Genomic DNA, 6,898 nt, shown 5'->3' with positions numbered 1-6,898 from the left:
GAGTCTGATTTAATCCAGAGTTAACTTTCCAGAAGATCTTTGTAGATAATTTGTGATGCTTCTTTGTAGTCTAAATGTAGGACAAAGGTGGAGAATATGATCTGTGGCGTCGCTAACAACCGCAAACTATCATTTCTGATCAAACCATTTTCTTCTTTCTGTCTCGTTTACATTTCCCACGTAGGTCATTCTGTAAAGACTCAAGCAATCATTCCCTCTGAACAGGTACTTCTGACCTCACAAAGGCCATTCAGTCTATATATTTTAGTAATAGTAAGAAATGATAGCTCAATATACCAGAAGCTATACGAAATTCAGAACGGAAAGTATTTCCAGCATGTGTGACTCCCTACTTCAAGGGATGTTAAGATAACATGGCTCAGGGAACCAATGTGCAGAAGGACTGGCTGGGGGGCAGAGGGTCACAAAACGTACCTACTGGACCACATACAACTGTCTCCCGGCCGTCCTCCCTCACGTCTCCACGGCCAGATTGGAGCAGCCTGTGGAAAAAATTCCTGTCTATTTTCAGAAACAGATAAAAGCATTCAGATTATGCAGTGCAAATCTCAGCCTGAAAGCAGCTGGAAAAATCTGTTCCTTGCCACTGTCACTGACCCCCCGACCCCTTCAAGTAATGACATTCAGGCCTGCTTCCCCTCCTCTCTCCTCGCCCCTACCAGTACAGACTGACCCTTCCACTGCACATCTGCTCCTTGTCTGCACTGTCAGAGCATTCAGGCCTCGGAGAACTGGAGACAATGGAATTGAAGTTGATAAAAAAAAAAAATTAGGGCTTCCCTGGTTGCTCAGTGGTTAAGAATCCACCTGCCAATGCAAGGACACGGGTTCGAGCCCTGGTCCGAGATGCCACATGCCACGGAGCAACTGAGCCCATGCACCACAACTGCTGAGCCTGCGCTCTAGAGTCCGCGAGCCACAACTACTGAGCCCGTGAGCCACAACTACTGAGCCTGCGCTCTAGAGCCCTGTGCTCTGCAACAAGAGAAGCAACGATAACGAGAAGCCTGCTCACTGCAATGAAGAGTAGCCCCTGCTTGCCTCAACTAGAGAAAGCCCATGCACAGCAACGAAGACCCAACACAGCCCAAAATAAAAACAAACAAACAAATAAATAAATTTATTTTTAAAAAGTTAACAGCTGGTTCAAGGAGAAGTCAGTGTTAAATCCATGTTTCTTTTTATCGGGATTTTTGGGGAGCATATTTACAGCACTGCCTGGTCCCCGACTCCTTCCCCAGGTGTCAAAGTGCAGGAGCCCCAGTCTCAGGCAGGCGCACTGGCCTCATGTGCTAACAAGTTCCCCCCAGGGGAGAACAATATTCTATCCTGAGCGAAAATGCCTGAGACCAGATGTCTCTGTGTCCTGATCTCCCGCAAGTATATGAGGCTTGGGAACACTGAATAGTTCATCGAACTGGATCTCTTGCAGGGGATTATTCCTGGCTTTAGGGAAAAGCCTGTGCAGAGATGCCTCCACTGTCCAGCGCGCTCTCGTTTTCAGTGAATCAGTTATGCTCTGAAGATATGCAATTGTAAACACAATAAACCGGCCTTATGCTTAGTGCATCGGGGAGCAAGTATCAGTTTTCCACATTTGGGAGGACCATTCTGCTAGCCTTTCGCCTGGGAAGTGTGGGGGGTCTCAGGGATCCACACTGAAATCTTCTTTCCTTCTGGAACGCTTGGCGCTTAGCCCTCTGCGCTGAATAATTCATTAGGCACCAAACTCCTCCTACAAGAGCACTTGTCTTGAGAGCTTGTTCTCCCACTTCCACTCGGAGCAATGGGTTCACAATCCAAATAGAAGCCAAAGAGAGCAGCTGCTAGACGAGCCAGATGGGGTGACTCTTCCCGAGGGAACGGCATGGGCCTCTCGTTGTTTCCTCCTCCCTGAGTTCCCCCTCTGGATGCACCAGAGGGCAGGCAGGCCTGGAATGAAGGAGCCACCATTCAAGCAAGAGCCTTTTCAAGAGGGAAGGAGGACTCATCCATCTCGCAGATGGATGGAGCCGGTCGTTACAGCCAAGAGGGGCTCTCGGATTGGACAAACAGGGCAGAAGCAGGGCAGCTGCCAGATAGGTTCCAGGTGCTTGGACAACCACAGGAGGGATGTGGAGAGAGCAAGGGAACCTGGGGGACCCTGCTAAACCCCGCCAAGGCTCAAGCTCCACATTTCTGTTTCTCTATCTTTCCATCAGAGGCTCGTATTCTGCAAGGCAAGAACCAAGGATCAAAGTGGACATGGTTGTGATGTTCAATAAAAAGCACTGGTAGATAGGGAGTTTGGGATGGACATGTACACACTGCTATATTTTAAATGGATAACAACAAGGACTTATTGCACAGCACAGGGAACTCCGCTCAATATTATGTAACAACATAAATGGGAAGAGAATTTGAAAAAGAATAGGTACATATATATGTATAACTGAATCACTGCTGTACACCTGAAACTAACACCACATTGTTAATCACCTGTACTCCAATACAAAATAAAAAGTTTTAAAAAATGTTTTTTAATTAAAAAAAAATCAGTGGCAGAATACTAGGAGAGAAAAACCATAGCTCAAATCATACCGTCTAGTATGTCTTTGAATGCTTTATACAGCCCCAGGCCTTTACTCAACAGGGTCCCTCTGCCTAGAATGTACCACCTTCTCTGCTTGTCAAACTCCTACTCATCCTTAAAAACCCAGTTCGAATATCTTCCCTTCTGCAAAGCTTTCCAATATTCCTTCAGGCAGTATAAATCACTCCTTTCCTTGTATTCCAGCAGAACCATCTCTCTCCACTGTGATGCTTATTGTCTTCTGATTTGTGTGCTAGTTAGCGAAGTATGCATCTGCGTCCTCCAACAGGGTGTGAGCACCTTGAGGACAGAGCCTGTGTTTTATTCATATTTTTTTCCACCCACTCCCACAACCTAGCATAAAAAGTGCTTGTCAAATTGAATCATGTCACTTATGGTCACCGTGAAGTCCCAAAAGCCAGCTTAAATCCACAGCAGTGATGTGTAAGAGATCCTCCTCATTCTTTCCATTCTTTTCTTTTCTTTTGAGATAAAATTTACGTAACATAAAAGTCACTATTTTAATAATCACTTTAAAGTGTATAGTTCAGTGGTTTTTAGTATATTCGCAATGTCGTGAAACTATCAGCACTAACTCCAAACATCTTATCATCCCCAAAAGAGACCCCATGACAATTAAATAATCACTTCCTATCGTCTCCTCCCCCAGCCCCAAGGAACCACACTAATCTACTTTCATCTCTATGGACTTGCCTATTCTGGACATTTCATACAAATGAAATCATACAGTTTGTGGCCTTGTGTATCTGGCTTCTTTCATGATGATATTTTCAAGGTTCATCCATGTCGTAGCATGTGTCAGTTCATTTTGTTTATCCAGTCGTCAGTTGATGAACATTTGGATCGTTTCTACTTTTTAGCTCTTATGAATAATGCTGCATGAATATTAGTTTACATGTTTCTGTGTAGACATATGTTTTCTATGAGAGGAATTGGTGGGTCATATGGTAACTCTACATTTAACATTTTGAGGAATTGCCAAGCTTTTCCAAAGCAACTGCACCATTTTGCAGTCCCACCAGCAACAGATGAGGGCTCTAATTTCTTCACATCCTTGTCAGTACTTATTATTTTCTCTCTCTTTGCTGTTGTTTTGTTTTGCTTTTGTTTTTTATTATAGCCGTCCTAGTGGGTGTGAAATGCTTCTTGTTGTGGTTTTGAACTGCATTCTCTCTAATGACTGGTGAGGTTGAGCACTTTGTCAGGTGCTTACTGGCCGTTTGTAGATCTCCTTTGACGGAATGTCTATTCAAGTCCTTTACTCATTTTAAAAGTGGGTTGTTTATCTTTTTTTTTTATTGAGTCGTAAGAGTTCTTTGTACATTCTGGATACTAGACGCTTATCAGATATGTGACTTAAAACTATTTTCTCTCGTTTTGTGGGTTGTCTGTTCAGTGTCTTGATGGTGGCCTTTGATGCACAAAAGCTTTTTATTTTGCTTAAGTCCAAATTTTTTCCTTTTGTTGTTTGTGCTTTTGGTGTCATATCTAAGAGACCATTGCCTAATCCAAGGTCCTGAAGATGTATACCCATATTTCCTTCTAAGAGTTTTCTAGTTTTAGCTCTTATATTTGTCTTTGATTTATTTTTAGTTAGGTTTTATATCTGATAGGATATCCAAATTCATTCTGTTGCATGTGGTTAGCGATCTGTCCCCAAACCAGTTGTTCAAAAGACTATTCTTTCCCTACTGAATAGCCTTCACACTCTTGTTGGAAGTCAATTCCTCATTCATATTTTACACTGCTACTTTCTTGAACTCATCTCTTGAAATAAGGTCATTTGTTCATTCCTGAGATATAAAAAACTCGACAATACCAAGATTTGTTTTAAAAAATATATATAACAATTGCATCAACCTGACTTCCCCCTTCACACCTCAGAATCCATCCAAGTTAACAGCATCCAAGTTTGCTCATTTTCACAAGTGGAAACCACATGGAGTTTTAAACTAATAATGTAAAACAAAGGTAGTTGGAAAGTAAATCTCATGGGTTGATTTTTGGTAAGCAGAGCACATGACCGATAAGAGGAGGTGAGCTGACTTTACAGCCCTCCATAAATGGGTGCATCTTGTTAGAATCTGTCATAAATTAAGCAAAAAGGAGAGTCATCCCTTGCCTGGAAATGGTTACTTAACACTAACAGTGGAAGCAGCGTCACAGAGAATTCTTTCCCGTCCCTACCCCTGCCTCAGTCCAGGGATAGACAGGGGGCTAAAGGCTGGTGGAGTAGCTGTGGAAAATGTAAACATAGGGTTAGAGATGAAGACGTAGTAAAGGCAAGGACTCTCGGGGAGAATAGAGAAGTAAAGGAGAGGAGAACAGAGAGTGAAAGGGTGGGGCAAAGACTGGGGTTCCCAAGTGTGATGTTCGAGAGAAGGGCTTCTCTAGCATATCTGGATGATTAAAAAGGAGTGGATCCTGTCTCTGACACTAAAAGAGCTTGCTTTTTTAAAAAGGAGCATGGAGCTGAAAAGTAGTTCTCATCATGCTTACCATGCCTGCTGTCATTCAGACTGAGCTTACCTCATGCTGTTGCCTCTGTCTTAAGTATCCCTCACTTCCCCCCACCCCACCCTACCCGATCCCACCTCGCCCTTCTTTGTGTAGCTAACCCTGAATCACGCCACCTCTGAATTTCCAGATTGGGCCAGCACACTCTTTATATTTCTCAGATGTCAGACTTGGGACTTAGCATATTTATATGGGGAAAATTTTGGCTTAATATCTGTCTTCCCACTGGATATCAAGCTCCTTGAGACCAGGGGCCATGTCTTATCTTTGTAAGCCACAGTCCTAAGAAGGGGACTAGAAAGTGGAAGGGGAGAGGAATGAAGGAAAGCACTTAATTCCCACTGGTATTCTCTTTCAGCCGTTCCAAGCTAATTGCAGATGCTGAAACTATGTACTTATCAGCTAGTCTGCACCTTCCTCTAACTCTAGTGAAACAGCTGAGCACGTTATAAGGGGGTAGATGCGTGTGTTGTTCTCAGTGGGCACTGAGGGGCCAATAGGGATGCTACTCTAGAATAGAAAGGGGAAATCTGGGAGCGGTTGTGATTGGAAGAAAACATTTCCTTCCTTGCTTTCTGCCAGGATAGTGTTGACACAAACAACTGTATCAGAAGCCACTAGGCAGCCAGGAATTTGGAGTTTTCCCTGTAGTAGAGTTAGGGCTGGGCAATGGGGGATGTGTCTATAAGGAGCAGTCAAAATAGAAGTAGCAAGAGCTGGGAGAGGAATTTAAGTTCAAACCAACATGGGGAGGTTTTTTCTTCTTTTTAATATTTTTTCCAAATTAAAAACCAATACAGCAAAATTAAGGAAACATTTTTTATTTTAAAAAGTCACAATCTTGGGCTTCCCTGGTGGCACATTGGTTAAGAATCTGCCTGCCAATGCAGGGGACACAGGTTCAAGCCCTGCTCCGGGAAGATTCCACATGCCGCGGAGCAACTAAGCCCGTGCGCCACAACTACTGAGCTTGCGCTCTAGAGCCCACGACTCACAACTACTGAGCCCACGTGCCACAACTACTGAGCCCACGTGCCACAACTACTGAAGCCTGCATGCCTAAAGTCTGTGCTCCGCAACAAGAGAAGCCACCACAATGAGAAGCCCGCGCACCGCAGCGAGGAGTGGCCCCCACTTGCGGCAACTAGAGAAAAAAAGAAAAGCCCACGCACAGCAACGAAGACCCAACACAGCCAGAAATAAATTTAAAAAATAAAGTTATTAAAAAATTAAAAAATAGGAAATAAAATTAAAAGTCACAATCTTAATACCCTAATACAAATATTTTCATACTTTTGCATATTTTCTTCTTGTTTTGTTAAAACAGATCAATCCTACATAAATTGTAATTATTATATTGATATCATATTAAATTTCATATTCCCACTTTTGTCATTTTATCATAAACATTTTCTATACATCAACTTTTTTTTTGTTTGTTTGTTTGTTTTTTTGTTTTTGCCGTACGCGGGCCTCTCACTGTTGTGGCCTCTCCCGTTGCGGAGCACAGGCTCCAGACGCGCAGGCTCAGTGGCCATGGCTCACGGGCCCAGCCGCTCCGCGGCATGTGGGATCCTCCCGGATCGGGGCACGAACCCGCGTCCGCTGCATCGGCAGGCGGACTCTCAACCACTGTGCCACCAGGAAAGCCCTTGGATTTTTTTTTTTATTAAAAAAATCAATTTTTACCTCTCTTTGCTGGGTGATTGAGTCACACATAGGAGTCTTTTACACTATCACCTCCAGAGTATCTCAATTCGTTCCTAC

The sequence above is a fragment of the Pseudorca crassidens genome, chromosome 14 (genome assembly GCF_039906515.1).
Source record: "Pseudorca crassidens isolate mPseCra1 chromosome 14, mPseCra1.hap1, whole genome shotgun sequence".
NCBI lineage: Eukaryota > Metazoa > Chordata > Mammalia > Artiodactyla > Delphinidae > Pseudorca > Pseudorca crassidens.
The sequence above is the reverse complement of the archived record's forward strand: the minus strand, read 5'-3'. Positions refer to the sequence as shown.